Source organism: Wyeomyia smithii, chromosome 2 (genome assembly GCF_029784165.1).
Source record: "Wyeomyia smithii strain HCP4-BCI-WySm-NY-G18 chromosome 2, ASM2978416v1, whole genome shotgun sequence".
NCBI lineage: Eukaryota > Metazoa > Arthropoda > Insecta > Diptera > Culicidae > Wyeomyia > Wyeomyia smithii.
Genome location: NC_073695.1, coordinates 249,442,658 through 249,461,604, shown reverse-complemented (window position 1 = coordinate 249,461,604; position 18,947 = coordinate 249,442,658). Strand labels below are relative to the sequence as shown.

At 38.4% G+C, this 18,947-nt stretch overlaps 1 pseudogene; it reads right to left on the bottom strand.

The window, feature by feature from the left end:
* Positions 1 to 1,083: 1,083 nt before the first annotated feature.
* Positions 1,084 to 17,740, bottom strand: LOC129724767 (solute carrier family 26 member 10-like; annotated as a pseudogene).
* Positions 17,741 to 18,947: the final 1,207 nt, after the last annotated feature.

Sequence of the window (18,947 nt, the reverse complement as noted above, 5' to 3'; positions counted from 1 at the left end):
TGTATATTTTATTAAAAAAGAAAAAAAAAATACCATCTACAACTTTGTCAAAGACACTATACCGATAAAATCAACCGTTTTGGCCCTAAAAATATGTTTTTTTATAAAAGCTGAAAGCCTCTCTAACAAAGAAAAAAAATTTTTTTATCCTAAAAAAATTATGGGCGATTTTTATAAAGGCTGAAAGCGAGAAATTAGACGATGTTTTTTGCGAAAGCATCAGGTGTCGTTGTTCTGCCCAAAATTGCGAACCAAATGGAGCAAATGCATAGTTCCGGTGATCACACAGTCCCGTACTTGCTAATTGGCGGTGCTAACTTTTGATTAGCACATTGACACTTGCGTTGATTTTTTGAACCGACCAGAAACCATTTGCTTAGCATAAACAACACTTAAAAATGCTAATCGATTTTCGTTCAACTTTCAATGTTAAACGAACCGCACATGAAAATGAATTGATAAATGTTCTCTTTGTCACAATCGCGTGCCCGTTTTCAATGGACATAATTTGATTTTAAATTGCGTGTGTTCACATTTTTTTTTTGGTGTGGCAGATTACTATTGTAAGTTAAATTGTATGCAATTAGCAGTGTTGTTCATTAGCGGCATCATCGGCGTTCATCGCAGACAATGTAAACGTAAACTTTGTGTAAAGTTCTGAAAACATTTATGCTGTAACAATTGGCCTGTTGAAAAAAAAAATCAACAAAGGAAACAATCTCAAATTAGACTCAAAATCTTTTTAAAGGCCAGAAAGGCCTAATAAAAATCCATGTTAGGCTTCAAAAAAGCTTCTTAAGTATTTTTTTCGAGGTGAAAAAGCGATACAGAAAAATAATCCTTATTTATATCACATCTAATAAGCAAAATCATCATTATACTACAGGTTGACCCATGGAAAGTGTGGTCGAAGGCAGAAGAAAAAATTAAGAGAAAAAAATATAAGTACTCTACACAAAAAGCAATAGCAGACAAAAGAGTCCTATTTTCACTTGCAATCTGGTCAGATAGAATAGCATATAGAGTTGCTATTCTAAATGAAGGGAGTAATGGGGTTTCGAAGAAATTTGTTAAGGTGTGCAATTTTCGAAATGATAACGTGGTAATATTCTCTAATATAATACTTTTAACAGAGATTCTTCAAACAAATATTACTCTATACAAATGTAAATCTAGGTAAATGCGAACAATTATGTGTAATTTTTATATCTAGCACTAACAACCCTGCATATATCAAATTCGTTCAAAAAAAATTCGAGCTTCATTTCACGTCGATACAACGCTAATTCGTCTAGAGCTCTCCGACGAAGCAACGCTAGTCCATTGGACCGCATCATGAATGGTCGGAAAAGTTTTGCAGTACTCTCGCTCCTGGGAACCCACCAGCTTACATTTGACCATCATTTCGTACACCGGACACGAAGCTCCTGCCACCAGCACCTTGATCGAGAGCTTCTCGAATTCGTTAAACAGCGACTTTAGTGAGGACACAGCCGACGGGTCAACATCACTGAGAGCCGTGAAGTCCACTATTAAGAAGGCCAAATTTTGCTGCCGCTTATAGTCACCACTGTTGTTTATTCGCTTAATTTCCTCGGTCAAGTTTAGGTTTAATGCCTGACAGAGGCTCGTCTTGAATCCAGCTCTGGTTGCAAAATTCAGGCTCCCGCAAAAGTGAAAGATTTTGATGTTCGGTATTTCTATGGTCTAAAATAAATAAATGGTTAGTAAAAAATTGATTCTAAAGCTAGAGCACAGCATACTTACAGCCTTATAGCGATTCACGTCTAAGTACAAGTCCGTATTGGGTACATTTCCCAGCAAACAGGTGTATGGTTTCATTCCACGGAAGAAAATACAGCAAACGCTGAGGATGATCCCAACAAGCAAACCCACATCAATGGCAACCAGCACCACGGTTAGGAAGGTCACCAACCAGACTGCCGCATCGACGCAACTGAGTCGCCAAAAGTCTGCCAGCTGGGTGACCTGCATCAGTAGACCCTTGAGCGAAACCACTATGATTCCGGCTAGAACGCACCGCGGAAGCGGCTCAAAAAACGGTCCCACCCACAGCAGCACCACGGCCAGGATGGCACAGGACACGACGGAAGCGATCTGCGTTTTTCCGCCCACCGTAAACTGGATCATCGATCGTGAAAGCGACGCGGAAAATGGCATACACGAGAAGAACGAGCCAAAGATGTTGCTCGCACCCATCGCCAGCAGCTCCTGGTTGAAGTTGATTTCATAGTTTTGCTTCTGCGCGAAAATTAACCCCATCGACACGGAAACGGCGTACGCAACCATCGCGATCGTAAAACTGTCCAGCAGTACCGATCGAAGCAGGTCCAAATCGGGCAAGGCAGGAACTGCGGGGAGAAGAGAGAGTGAGAAATTTGTTCGATGGGTTTTGGATGGAGATGCATTGTGTTCCTGTTGTTGTTAGGTATACAGCGTCTCCACCTAATACTTACCAGGGAATCCAGTTGGAATGTGCCCGATGTTTTGATGGCGTATTGTCCTTCTAACGCTAGGTACTTTGACAGAAGCGTCCCACCAATAACTGCCATCAGTTCGATTGGGATTGGGATTTTGCTGCGTTTAGCTGCTTTTGGCTGAATTTAAAGATAGACGAACAACATTAGAATAATTCATGTTTATTTAAAAACAAAATATATAAAAGCCAACTTTTTTCTCCCCGCATAACACTTAATTTTTTCTCCCCGCATAAAACTTAAGAATATTGATTTAAATTATTAACCTGATTTATCTTCTTTTGCCTGAAGCGGTGTCATAAATTAAAAATTGCTGGTTGGATTCTGGAATAGAGTTTTATTGCAAATTGAAATCTGGATATGATCTGTTATCTGGATTGCAAGTTAAAATTGGGTAAGGATTAGAATACGATTCCAGATCGACATTTCGTATTTAAGTATGGATATCAATCTAGGTGTTTTTTTCCAAAGAAACTTGAAATTATAAGGGCCTACACAGTCGTCTGGGACCTCTTAAACGATTTCACCACCCGAGACACGATTGTATGGCTGATTCCCAGTTGTCTTCTGATCCATCTCATGGTCGCAGTCGAAGTTTCCATAACGGCGCGCAAAATTCTCTGGCGATTTTCTTCTTGTTTTGGAGACATCTCCGAGCTCCGAACCGATTGTTATGAAATTTTGCACATGTAAATAATACGCTCCAAACTAGTTATACTCATCTTTTTATTATTTTTTACCCACGGACTAAAAAGTTATACACGGACAAAAATGGTGCATTTTTTCGAGTGATTGGAAAATTATTCTATTTAAAGGATTTTAAACGGTTCATGATTCATTTTAAATAAAAAAGCATACAATAATAAACTTCCTAAACGCATTCGTTTTCAAGTTGTGATCGAAACAAATACCTTCTATCGGCATGGTGTTTGTGAAGAAATGGAATCAAAATTTTCTTCGAATAAAAATTGATTAAGCAGATATGTGAATTTGTCTGAAAAACGTAGACACTGCTACTTTCCTTCAAACTTCGTGTCTGAACCTGCTGCTATTGCACAAACTTGCTTAAAAGGTTCACTATTTACTGAGCGCCACTTTTGGTTGCGTCTTGCACATGCACGAGATTGTTCCGCCCTGTGCCAAGCAGACGTTGTCACTTGTAGACTTCCTCTCGTCTGGATATGATCCCAGTCAGCAGCACAAGTAGCGACCACACTGGAATCTGCATCTTTTTTCAACTTCTCACTGCTGTTAATCGGTACTTTCACTGGTTTACATCGCTCCATGCTTCAGAATCGACTCTGCGTAGGCTTCCTGGGCCAAACTGCTGGAAACTAGAGATGGTCGGGTTTGATGTTTTCCAAACCCGTACCCGACCCGAACCCGAAACTTTTTTTTTTTCGTTCAAACCCGAACCCGACCCGAACCCGAAAATTTTATTTCTTTGAAACCCGAACCCGAGATTTCATAGATTTTATAGTCGGGTTTCGGGTTTTCATACCCAAACCCGACTTGAACACGACATTTTCAAACCCGAACCCGAAATTATTTTTTTCACAAAACCCGAACCCGACACTTTCAAAAATTTTCAAACCCGAACCCGACCCGAACCCGTCGGGTACGGGTCGGGCTCGGGTTTTGGGTTTTCAAACCCGAAACCCGACCATCGCTACTGGAAACATTGGCTCTTCCGATTCGGATTTCATGGCAGTGTTGCACTTGTCTCCGGTCTTTCATCCGGAAGCAGTTGAAGAGATGTTGCATAAGTTTGTCCTTTCATGCTGGATCGTTGCAGAAAATCATCAGATTGCAACAATCATCATATTGCTTCCTACTGATGTATACACATGGATCGTACTGTATATAAATGGCGTATTTAGCCATTGTACGTTAGACTGTATATCAAAAATTCGGTTGAAACTATGTTTGAGCCGACACTTCCTACTACAACACCCTGTGAATCTAAGTCGGAAGACGATTCGTTCGAGGAAACGACTTCACGCCTCTTGGTTGTGGTCTTCTTCTTTGGATCGTACAGACCTTGATTTCTTCGTCGAATCCCGTCAGTACACACTCGTGGGATTTGAGGTCCCACTTACGTCAATTTTGCTTTGTAACCTTGACCATGGCTTTAATTTCGAAAACACGAGCATGTGAAAAATCGGGCTTTCTTCCACTCCATGCTTCTTCGGGGGTCAGGTCGTGACCACAGGTAGGTGATCGGTATATCAAATAAACAGCTGTGGACACAGCCTCTGCCCAAAATCTCTTCGATGGGCCGTCCTCTAACATAAGACGCCTTGCCTTTTTATTCGATTGTTCGATTTGCGAGCTCTGTCAATCCGTTTTTTTTTTGCGGCTGTGTAATCGTTAGCCACTTATTCAAGTTCATTTCCATCGGTTCACTAATGTCTGGATGAACTAGTTGTAGCACCTGCGACACACACAATCCACCTATCGAGAACAGCAGCTTCGATTGCTTACCACTCGGGCAAACACGACAATCCTCAGCATTGTATTCAGCGATCAGTGAAATTCCAGTCATCAAGCTGCCAACAAGTTTCTTCAAATTTCTGATACCAAGAAAACCCATCCGTTCGTGCCAGAAATCAGACTTTCAACAGTGTTGCGCGACAAAGCCTGTTTGCTATCCGCCGCCTGGTCCAGCTTAAATTGATTATTGGCTGGTGGCTCTCTGTTGCCACCAGCTTGTTGTTGAGATTGCAGCCATTGTTATCCTTTCTGTACAATTCAACTAATAGATAGAAGATTCGCCTTCACCCCAGGAGACAGCTGAACGTCACTCACCACAACGCAAACTTGTTTGAGATTAGCCGTTCCGCAGGCAATGATATCCATCGTGCAACCATTCATTGGCCGCGACAACCTTGCCGTGCACTTGTTCGAGATTGAGGAACTCCCCGATCAGAAAGACAAAACAAAAATATAACAGAGGTTATTAGTTTGTTATGAGTGAAACCTTTTAGGTTGTGTTTTCAATCTGGTCCCGTTAGGTGTTAAAGTAACAGAAATTATAACAAAAAAGATTCTACTAGTATCAAACCCATATCAAACTTTGTTACTAACGTATCAGCTTTCAAACAAAATAAGATAATAATAACAATCATTGTTAGAAGCCACAGATTTTGATAGAAACGGAAAAATTGTTAGACTTGTTTCAGAACAACTTCATTTTAGAATTTGTTATTTTAACTTATTTTGATACAATTTTGTTATTAAAAGCATATGGGAAAATACAAAATCATATCAAAATATGTTGTTTGTATCTCTTGTTGATAGACTTTTGTAATTTTTTAGTTATGCTCTTCTGATCGGGATCTCTGTTGCATACCCAGTCTCTATTACAAACTCAGTTGTTCTTGTCTTTCTTACCAATCGTAAAAAGCACTGTGTAAAACGTTTCACCTTTCGTTCCATCGTTGCATGCTCTGACGATGTGTCCGAATCGGGGACATTTCTTGCACTGCAGGCCCTATGATAAAGTTGATTGTTTCACTTGCTTCACACAATTTTGGTTGGAGAGCCTGATTGTTTTTCTTGCTGCTAAGTAATGGTTGCTCCTGGAGAAGTTTGGTCTTTACGAAACCACCCGTTTTGACGACTCCGAAATTTTCCAAGGACATGATCACTTTGAAGACCAGCCAGCAAAATCATACCAACCCAGAGTTCCCAGAGTTCGACTATTTGAGTCCGATGCCGTTCAGCTGATGTACTGTCGAGATCACCTGATTTACATATTCGTCTATCGACCGCCAAGCCGCACGAATCCAAATCTGTCTTGATGAGCTCATGGAACAATCCGTTCAATCCTTCATCCACGAATACCGTTTCTAAATTACTCCACGTCGCGCGCGCTGCCTTCGCGTCTTCAATGTGGACCTAGATTGTAGGATCAAGGAGCAGGATTAGTTTCAATCGGGCTAGCAAATCGAAACGTTCCCCCGTTTCAACGGCTCCGTTTTTTTTTTCTATCTACGGCTTGTTGGCTTCATAGAGGCGTTCCAGCTGATGAAAAGTTTTCGCAGCAAATTTTCATGACGGCCAGTTTTCAGTTCCCCTCAACGTTCGATGACTGGGATGTTGGACGATCCGGAGGTCCCGTTGGAACTTGAAGTGATGCTTGAACTCGGGCCCATAACCTAATATACCAGAGTTAGTTGAGACATCTCTCTTCGGTAGTGGTTGAAATATGAAAATTGTATTTTTAACATGTAATAACAATTGCTAAAACTCAAGGCTTACTCCAGCTTCAACAAGTTTGAACTATACAATCGAGGATGGGAAAAATCATTCAATTTATAATTAATCAGTAGTCCCAACTGATTCTCTATCGCTTTAGATAATTTCAAAAGGATATGTGGTGAAAAATTTTCACTCGCGATTACTTTGATTGTTTGTTTCGTTTCGCGCTTTCGATTTTTTTTTCACACGTGTTGTAGATATGTACAACACGCACAAACCGGGAAGCTAATTTTCTTCTTTTGAAATAATTAAGCAAGAATGAAAGCTGAATGTTCTACAGGGTGTTGTCTTCTAGAAATAGGAATTTAGATACTGGTATTGTGGCCGAAGCGCATCAAACAGATTTCCAGAAATCATGTATTCAAGTATATTACATGCAAGCTTTCATGTAACATAGGGTGGTGAACGGCTTGGCAGTGGTTTTCTTCGGCAGGTTCCTGCATAAGATCGCTGTAGAAAACCTGTCGAAAAAAAACCACTGACGAAGCCGTTTGCTACCCTACATGAAGTACATGCAAGATTGAGATTTGAATTGCCTTATAGCAAATATATTAAATACCAATATAGTTCACTTACGTGAAATTATGAAGACAAATTGAAAATGACAGAAGCGTTAGTCACCTTTTCGACCGCTAGGTGCGCCACTTCTGATTTTGTTCTACACGACATGCGAAATAGAGTAACTTTTGACACTAATATTACCCTAATGGGTACACTGAAAAAAATTCACATTTTATTCTGAAGTGGACTCGGCCGAATATTTTATAATAATAAAGTTCGCCTATGCATAAGGCAATCCATGGGTGGTGTTCCACGGTTTGTACGTTTGTCGACCTCCGACAATATTTCGAGTTGTAAAATGGCGACTTCCGGTGACTGGGAAACTGCCGAAAATGACCAAATACCACCTAATATGGGTGTTTTTTTTTACCAGAATGACGCTCAGAGGCCAGAAATTGTCTCGAAATGCCAGTTTGAAATCCAAGAAGGCGACTTCCGGTTTTTGAAAAATCAGACAAAATTTTGAATTGTAAGATGGCGACTTCCGGTGATTGGAAAAAAGAGGAAAATGACCAAATACCACCAATATGGGTATTTCCGAAATCGTGGTGATGCACTGAAACCACAAATCGACCTCAGACAACATTTTGAGTAGTTAAATGGCGACTTTTGGTGACTGTAAAACTGCCGAAAATGACCCAAAAACAACCAAATATGGGTGTTTCTTTAACCAGAATGATGCTCAGAGGCCAGAAATTGTCTCCAAATGCCATTTTGAAATCCAATATGGTGACTTCCGGTTCCTAAACAACAGTGGCAAAAGACCAAATAACACTCATTATGGGTATTTCCGGGATTGTTATGATGCACTGAGACTACAAATCGACCCCAGATAACATTATGAATTGTAAAATGACGACTTCCGGTGAATGGAAAACTGCCGAAAATAACCAAATAACACCCAATATGGGTATTTCTTCAACCGGCCGATTTCCATCCAATATGAGATGTTTCGATACCAGAATGATACACAGGAGCTAGAATCGACCACAGACAACATTTTGAATTCTAAGATGGTGACTTCCGGTTTCTGTAGAACAGCCGAAAATGACTAAATAACACCTATTATTGGTGTTTCTTAAACCAGAATGACGCTCAGGGGCCAGAAATTGTCTCCAAAAAAAAATAGCCTAGAGGGACCAAATACCACCCAATATGAGTGTTTCTTTAACCAGAATGATGCATGGAGCTAAAAATTGACCTCAGACACCATTTTGAATTGTAAGATGGCAACTTCTGAGAAACAGCCGAATACTACTGCATATGAATATTTCCGTAATCGAAATAATGTATAGAAGCCAAGCATTGACCCTGGACACCATATTGAATTCGAAGATGACCACTTTCAGTTTCTGGAAAACAACGAAAATAACTGAATACCACCCAATATGAGTGTTTTCGGAATAGAGGTGATGTACTAAAGGCAAAAGTCGAGGATGTTGTCATTCCGATAAAACCAATAATTTCAAACGATAAAAACAAATCGCAAGAAATCAATGAATTTGGAATGTTGAAAATTATTGAATTAAACACAAAAATCGGCGGGACGAAGTTTGCCGGGTCAGCTAGTAAATACATGAATATGCTGGTTAAAGCAAATCTGCAAGTGATGAATACGAAGATTAGAACTCGAGAGCAAAAAATTCGGAGGAATAAAAAAAAACAAAAAATACTTTCAAAACGAAGAAAACTAAACATTAAATAATAGTTTTTGCATAACAGTTGTTATCAATAATTATGTTTGTTTTGTTGAATATCTTTTATATTTAATATAATAAAGCTTTTAAACCAATAACAACATGATATGTATTCATACTTAAATTGTCAAATTGATAGAACATTCAATGTTATCTAAGCAAAAAGTTGCACAACAACCATATACGACTATTGACAACCATTGTGCGGTTTCTCCTTTTATCTTTTTCACGAGGTAATTGAAATATTCATTTAATTGTACACTTCGTGGCCTGATTATTGAGCTTGAGCTTGACGGCCGCACATTTCGAAGTTGCTTCCCGTGATGGATCTGAGCTAGTGAAGTTACACAGGGAACCACGTATATAGCAACTTGGGATTAGTTTACCATTTACACGTCGTGGCCTGATTATTTGAATATTTCTACTTTGTGCCTCGATAAGCTACATCTATTATGTTATCAATATTTAACTCCGGGAATGGCGTTAGTTTTACATACAAACAATATACGCACGAAATCTGCAACATATTTTTTTCTGTGAAAGTATGAAATTGAGTCAACTAAATCTAAAATTGAGTAAATTCAGTTTCGTGTGTGACAATGTCACACGCTCACAGAAATTCAACAACAATGCACAGTGGTACAGTAAGGCAATGTAGGCGGACACGAGTTTTTCGATGCGATTTTGTGGTTTTAGAGTAAAATTTTTTTCTAAGAACTTGTTTCTTATATTTAGTCTATTTTTTATGTGCAAATGAAAATTAGGGTGGTCCTGAAATCGACTAAATGAAAAAACTAACTCTTCATTTGCATGAATAAATGTATACATTCATCGGCACAGTTGTAGATCAACTAATTTTAAGCAACTTTCGGTATTTCTTCACAATATTTATGCAATATTTGTTCTATCAAATGATACCAAATAATATTATTCATGTTTGCCCTAAACGGAGACATCAATATATCAAAAGGGCCTATTTTTAAAATAGAAATAGTGAAAACTCTCATCTGTATAATATATCGACAATGTTTTTTCGTCAAAATTGGCGTATTTTTGATTAAAGTTACCGAAGAAAACTTCGTTTTTAAATTTGAATTGAAAAAATAGAGCGAAAGGACTGTTTTTGGAAACCAAATTTCATGTCTACAAAAAAGTTTTTTTACAAAGTTACTTAGAATTAGTTGGTCGACAAGTTTGCCAAAGAATGTTTTATTTCGTTGATTTTAGGACCACCCTAATTTTCATTCGCACATGAATAGAGGACTATGTATAAGAAACAACTTTTTACAAAAACTATGGCTTTAAACCGCAAACCAAAATCGCAACGAAAAGCCTATGTCCGCCTAAATTGCCTTACTGTACCACTGTGCAATGAGTTTAGTTACCTTTTTCACCACAAGAGGGGGTGTTCCCTGTCTGTCTTCACGGGAATATATGGGAAGTTCGAGAGTGAACTATATTGTTATTTTAAGATATTTGCTTATAGTTTGGTGGTTTCAACCAAGAAATACATTAGGGGCCATCCACATACCACGTGGACAGATTTTTAACGATTTTGACCCCCCCCCTCCCCCTCCGTGGACAACTGTCCATATAAATTCTAAAAAAATTGTATGGACCGTGGACATTAGCCAAGCCCCCCCCCCCCCCCCCAAAGCTGTCCACGTGGTATGTGAATGGCCCCTTAGAGAATTAACGAGCGACTAGTTTGATACTTTCCATACTGTTGAATGTATTGCAAAAATTGCAGCTTAAAACTATTTAACTGAAAAAAATCGGTGAGAGAATTTTCGTCTTCAGGAACCGAAAATTTTCAGTATTGATTCTCCTGAAATTATCATTAACGATTCTTTTTCATTTCTGTAACTAAGCAGCCGCATCATTGTTGATAAATGAAAATTAACAAAACAATTCCATGCGATAAAAAATCGGAAGTGATTCTCCGAGTGAGTGATTTTTTCCATCCTTGTATACAATGCACTTGCACAAGGCTCCTTGTTTCTACACCATTTTAAAAAGAACTATGCATGCATTAACAAAGCAAAAAAAATTGGCAAAAAGAGGAGATTTTTCTCCTTAAAAATACTTGTGATTTTTTTTCCAGATTTTTCAGTGCCACAGAACATAATTTTTCAACATATGGTTTTTAATAGTTAATGTTAAACAAAATTTCCGAAAATATATTTTCATAAACTACAATTTAGAATGCATCTGCTTTGGAAATTTCATCGGATTCGATGGAACATAGGTGTCTGGGCTACGTAAAATGTCCGCAACATGTTGATTTTACCCCGATTTCCCTTATATAATAAAATAGGTTCTCTCGACGTTAGATTAACTTATTTGAAATCTGTTTAATGTTATATCGAGAGTGTAAACGATACAATAACAAAAACGGAAATTATGCTGTACCGATCTGGTCAAGTTGCTGTTCAACAAGGAAGAAAACGCTCCAAAGGATTCAGAATAAAATTCTAAAAATGATTTTGAAGCGTCCTCCTTGGTTTGGTACACTCGAATTACATAGACTTACTGGTGTTGAACCATTAGAAGCTATGTCAAATAAAATTATGAACAATTTTCGACAAAAATCGTTGCAATCCTCAATTGCTACGATAAGCTCTCTTTATAGCCAATAAGTTAGCAATTAAGTTAGTTGTAAGTTTACTTCCCCTTTTCAGACAAGTAGGTTTAAATCCCTACGAATGATAAGTCCTAATTGCGAAAGCAAACAAATCCTAACAATTAAAATTACAAATTTCTAACAGTGTTGAGAAGTCACCATTTGTGATTGGACACACATACTCATTATTTACTAATATTTATCATAAATACTTAAGCTACTAACAAATCCCCCCTTAAAAAAAAAAAAATAAAAAAAAAAACGGAAAGATACAATTACAATTTGTTTTTACATGATCCTGTACTCTTTTTTCCACTTTTAGATATTAGCGCATTACCATTAATGCTCAGACATACTCGTTATTATTTTGCTTTGTAAATTATACTAAAACCATACCAAAACCGTTTTCGTAGAATCATCGTTTTGAACTCAGTTTTTGTCCAATCCAAGATCTGTTTTTTCAAGATGAATAAGATGATGCTAATATGTGGACAAACTCTTAGAATTTTGATATTTGGTCCTGAAACAAAATGGCGTCGAAAAAACATCGAAAATTTCCGATTTCTCGTAAATTCAAAATGGTGCCATTGTTGCCCCTTAAGTTAAAATATGTTCAAAATCGGGGAAATTTATTTTCGCATCAAACTGTCATTTTTTGAAGTTCGGTGGAATTTTACACAGATAACATGTTGCTGAAAAACTTATAAAGTAGGTATTACCGAATATTATTTGTTACCTTATAATGTAAACGAACACAATTTATTTGCGCATAACGTTAGTTTGAAATAAATTATGATTTGTCAGCTTTTGTAGAATAGGTTAAAGTGATTTATCGATACTTCTTGGATATAGGCTGTTTTTTTCTACTTCTGAAACTATCAATTGTCAGAGTTGCAGTTTGGCATTTTTTAATCTGTTCACGGGCAAAACTATAAGTATAAGTACTAATGTTCAGAACTTACCAAACTTTTATCAAGGCATTATTACGCCCAAAACATTCATTTATATTCTACTAAATGTACCCCAAAATTCAGGTTAACAAATGAATTCTCAAACCTGTTGAAATGTTGGGAGTAGCAAAAAAGGAAAACGATCGCACCTGTTCTCATACTGACCTAAGGAATTTCGACAATACCCACGTCACAACAGACCACAGCAAAACAATCTTTTCTTGAGTCTAGGCTAAATAACAACTCTTTTGTCTGCAGAGCTCCCGTCGTTCCCAGTGTTTTGCATCATCATGTGCTATTTATAAATCTGTTCATGGTCACTGCAAATATCAAAGGAATGACCAACCGATTCCATTAGTGCGATTCAGTGAATAATTATAAGGCGATCACACGGTTCTACTGCAGTGGCCGATACGTTGCCGTTGGCAACACTTAATCATTCAACGACTCCGAACTTGACAAAGTCGATGTACATTAGCGTGGCCCAGTAAGTGAATGGAATCTAGTGCCCCCCGGAGCTACGCTACTGCTCACGGTTAACGGTACGCAACTAAAACTAGGCAATTAAGCTGTCCCCACATGTCTTAAGCGGCTTACCTTCAGGTATTCGTTATTTATCACCAGCAGGATCATTGTAGTGGACGATATCAGAATTGCCGTTTGGTTGACGTTGGTGATATCTGCGAATATTGCGATGTAGGTCTGCAAACAAGAAAGGACAATGTTAACGTTGATGATAGAGTACCTACGGCGTAGCGCCGTTTCAGTGTACTCACGTTAATTATCTTGAAGTTGCCACCGGTGGGCGGCAGCGAAAGCCCAAGCAGGTCTTTAATCTGGGAGGTCAGCACGTGGATGGCGGCACCCGTTGTGAAGCCGGACACAAGCGTGTCCGACAGCAGGAACGAAATGACGCCCAACCGACATACGTACATTATCAGCTGGTTTGGTGTTTTGGAAGCGAATGTGAGAGGAAAATTGAACACAGTTGAAACACATTTGCGTCATGAAATCGATTAGGTAGAAGGGAAAATGAAATAAAAAGCAGTCGAAGTGCCAGTTGGAGGTAGAGTTTCAATATATAAACAAAAATATACACAAAAGTTTACAATAAGAAATGGAGCGGTGAAGAAAAGGTGATTTACCATGAGTAATTCACAAGGTTAAACTATTATCCCTGATAAGTTGTTTAGTGGACTTTTGATTACAATTTTTCGATAAGTCAGCTCGTCGTTTAGCATGAGTCATCAGATAAATCTAACTTACAGAGTTAATTGTAGGTGAATTCTGTTTTTAAAATACCAGCAAACGATTTTCATAACTAATTGTACTAGCGAAATTGAGTTGGACTTTACTGAGCCCCGAAAGCATTATCCAGTTCGAAACGGCCCGTTTTGATCAGATCCGGAATTTAGCTCAATCACCAGAAAAAAAGATCATTTCCAATCAATTGTTTGGGGCGCTGTTTTGCAATTTGATACACATTTTGTGGTTCCCTATTTGACACACGCTAGCGCTGAAGTTGAAATATAAAACGCAGCGCGAACACGGCAGTAGATGGTGTTAGTGTTCCAACATACAATGCTGGTATTACCTAAACGATTATTTTTATCGAAAATTTAATTAAAGTATCATGTCTGTTAGTCTGTGGTTATAGTATTTTACTGGAGATCTTCGAACAATTATTGTCGTTATCGATCTCGAAAACAAGCCTTGCCAGCTAAGTGTACGACAATATGTGCTCGTAAATTAACCTCAAAAACATATCAACGAAACTTCGTGAACATCACCGACGAGAGTTATTCGATAACAAATGTAAATATTGGAACAGATTTTTTTCTGAAATATCAGGCAAAGATCTCACATGTGATAAAAAGGTTCGCTAACGATACATCGGTTCCCGTCTGCACTTTGCACAGCTGGTTGCGATGTCTATCGGAATAATCGACGAAATATGGTGAAGTACGCAGTATGAACAGGGGTTAAACTATGGATGATCATAATTAACTCTCTCCGTTGTTCATGACGAGTTTTATAAACTGCGATCAGGTGTTATGCTGGATATTTTTTTATTGTGGCGCTATTCGTTCAACTATCTTCTCAGCCTCATTACAAACACATCAATTTTAAATTATTATGAACTATGAATGAGAAGTCTGGTTTGCGGCAAATTACAATTTCATAACAAAAAAATTCGCCACAGTTGTTCTGCTTCGCGTACTTTTGTTACAATACGATTAGTTGTGACTAACCTGCAGTAATCCAACCGCGAAACAAACCGTCGCAGCCACTTCAACCGGTCCTCGAACCGCAGAATTGTCCCCGATAGCATCCACCAACGTTCCATTTACAGTGGCGCTGCTCTGCGTTCCCACATTGGAATATGTTAGGACCGATTTTCCCACCATAATCGTCACCACAGCGAACGTTCCCATCGAATTGTGCCTCGAAGTGCCCAAAAAGAAGTACACCAACACTGGGAAGAAGGCCATATAAATGCCCATTATTGGCGGTACATTGGCCAGCAATGCGTAAGCCATGCCCTGTGGGATGTGCATCACGGCAACGGTGCAACCACTGATCAGATCCGCTCCAAAATCTCGCTTCCATGAGTACTCGGACAACCAACCAAAGATCGGTAACACACTGTTAAGGCAACCTCTTGCACTGACATTCCTAACACTCTTCAGCATATCCTGGCACACTCTACTCTTCGGAACACTGTAGTGCATCTCACTGTTCAAATCCTCTTGCCTATACTGGGGTCTGGTCACGGTTAGTTGGCTCAATCCGGAAGCCACTTTCGTTTCCCTGATTCCATCGTCGGTAAGGTCCTGATAGAATCCTCGATTCGTGATACCATTTTGTTCCTTTTCACCACCATTACCTGTACCACTGGGACTAAAATGATTTCCGTTCATCGTTACGAAGCACCAGATGTGCGCTCTGCGCGAACGCCGTGACACGACTGAACCGTTCCCGCCGAAGCTGCGTCGCTAATAGGCGCCGGCCGTAGTCGTTGATGCCGTTGTGGATGCTGAGCTTCGACGAGATAAGGTAAGTCAACGCAGCAGGCTGGAAAGCAACAATAAACAATATCAACTGTTAGTACCGGAGCTGACAATTTTGCACTAGCTTGCTTGGTGATTTGACTGATCCCTCAGCAAACGGATTTGAAGGGAAGTTAGAGAAATAGGAAATGGCCTTGGTAATGAAAACAGCGTCAGTGAGGTTGACTGCTTATTACCTTAAGATTGTATATAAATCCCCTAACAGTTGTCAGAAAATTTCCTTAAAAAAATGGACGCTAATAAATAACAATTTTATCTCCGTAATTAGTCAAGCAATCACTTTTATATCACGAGATGTAATTGGGGTTAAGTTACAGAAGTGATAACGTCCTTACAAAACTTTACCCGTCATCATGACTCTTTTATTCAAATTAAATCTGGACTTCGACAGCAAAGGGTTACAAGAATGGACCCCTGAAACCCGTTCTTCGATCAGAGAGTTCTATATCATGCCACCCTTTTAGTGCGTAATCCTTGAGTTTGGATTTGGAGCTCTGTAGTAACTACTTCTGTTCTTGAATTAAGTGCAAATATACTTAGATTATTCATACCGAAAGTTTGAGCAAAGTTCCAGGGCACGCAGTCCGAAATCAGAACTAGCGGTACTATTGATGAGTTACAGTTAAAAAAAAACCTAGACTTCAGGCCAGCTAAGGGTTAAAAGAATGTATGCTTGGAACCTGTTTTTCGATCACGAGACTTTCTACGTCACGCCGCCCCTTCGCCGCGAGATCCTTCAGTTTATCGCTGGACTCCTTCGCCAATACGTTTGTTTGTCATAACGCTTTGAGGAGAAGCGCTTAATATGTGCACCGGTGTAAGGTTTATTTTTAGGCGTCGAAGATCCATTCTCACTGGAACGTGTTTTTCTCGTCGCCTCTCTGGCAAGCATTGAACAGCCATTCAACCCACTTCTACGCAGTATTCCTGATTTTTTTTATCAACTACAATTCGATTTGAATGTACAAAAACAGGTTTCGAACCCTTTTGGCAATTAAATTTAACACACTGGTTTGGAATGGATCTTTGCGCATAAGGAAGTTACTCCTACTCCGTTCAAAGACATGGCTGAGATGCGAACCAATGAGTGTGCAATCGAATCTACAACGCAAGGTCAAAGTCGGTGCAAAAAATCTTGTGATTGTTGTGAGAAAAAAACCTGTTGATCTTTACGAACTTTGGCCGTAATTCTATGCCTCTAAATTGGGGGCTTGCCTTGAAACTTGATTAGAACTAGTTTAGTAGTACAATGAAATAGAGGCATAACGTTTATAAAACTCTAAGTTCTTTTGGTTCTTTAAGAATAATAATTCAAAACGATTCAAAACTTTTCTTAATTTCTAAGTTTATTAACGTAAAATAGGTTGAGAATTCTATGTTTTGCCAACCAATACAACTAATAGCTAGATGTATCTAAAGTAAGTCATCATCCAACGACTAAAGCGTCGTATTTCGTTGACTCTTTATTTGAAGTAGAAAGGAAAAGAATTTGATAATAAACCAGTTGATAAGATACAAAATAAAAAATTTAATAAATACAAAATTTGAATACAATTAAATAAATTTAGATTTGATATCAAAATGCTTTGAAGTTTGCTCTGAACAAACTTCCTTTGCGTCAAAACAAAAATTAAGCTACTGGCTTTAAAAACTATCTCTATAGCAATGCCTAAGCGCTTCGAACAAAAAAAAGTTTCGTAAGCCGTGCGGCTTAGCATTTCACTTACCTGGCTTCCCTTTGCCTTCGAGTTTCGGATGACTATTAACGATCGTATATAGAACCGATTTTTTTCCGCATCAAACTGGATTGTCGTTGCAAGTGACCGTTATGCACAAAAGATAAACCGAAAACATTAATTTACACAGAAGCGATCGCAGCAAAACAATAACAAAAAAAATGGGTCAATCTATCACCATCCGGACGGAGAGACAAATCCCATAGTAGCGAACTTGATCAGGAAAGTTAGTCCACAATCGTCGTTTTTGTCAATATGAAAATACCCAATTGTCGAACGTTTACACTAATCCCGAAATCATCAGTTCGATCTGCGAATCGGCACTGTTCAACCTCGAAAGGCAATTGAGCCTTTGTGGATCGACCCGACTCGGATGGTGGAACTTTATAGCAAATCGAACGTGGCAAATGTCAGTTGCCTAGAAGAGAGTGCGTGAATGGATAATAACTCTTGTGTTTGGTTGGTTAAACCTATTTGGATCATCTTTTTGCATGTGCTTAGCAAGTACGTCAAGATGCGGTATCGACGGCTGTCGCTAGATTAGAACTGTATGATTGAGTCATTCTGTACACTTAGCTATCACTGAGAGCAAGCACACCAATCTGATAATTGCACTGCCTACAATTTCAAATGTGCACGCTCTGGTGTAATCGAAATCTTATCTTTGATTTATAATCTAGACGAAACGTTCCGTTTGTTTATTGCTACATGATGCTCTCAGGAAAGGTGGATGCTGTGTTAAGGGTGGAACTGGAATATGTATGTTGTAATATGATAAATGAAAACCGTCGTCCAAGAGTTACGCTCTATTTAGCAGAATATTAATCGTTTTTATATGTTGAAAAAACATTTTTATTGAGAAATAGGTTATTTAGTAACTCCAAAACTTTCCCATTTTTCATTTAGTTGACACACAGTTCATTTTTTTGACAACTATAGGTACCCATTTTGCTTCGTGTGTTTATTGCGTCTAATTTATATTACGATCTCATAAACGCACGGAGCTGAATGACCCCTCAGGTTAAAGGCTCTATAATAAAAATCAATCAATCAATCAATCATAAACGCACGATAAATACTACAAAATTTTGGAAATTCGAATTTTAAAATGTCGCAATTAAAAAAGAAAATTCTTCGCTAGAATTCGTTGACTTTTAGTCGTGATCTTTTTATATTATTTTACTTATAATTTATGTTTACTTTAAAAGACTAACCAAACTCAATTTGCGTATGGAATTTGAATTTGCATATGGAATAATTTATGATAAGTAGTGTCATAAATCAAGCGTTACTAATTCTCAACGGGCGAATAAACGATTTTAAGAATGCTAAAACTTTCACTGCCGAGATACAAGAACATGATTTAAGACAACTGCTGACTGTTGATAACAAAGACTAAGCTTTAATTATGAGGCAAGAAGACATCCCTGAGTGACTGATTCGTTCAAACATCATCTAATTTTCTTGGTGCTGTGGTACACCTATCATATCTTGAAAACAAATAAAAATTTCATCTACAACGTTAAAAAATAACCTTCATGTAACATT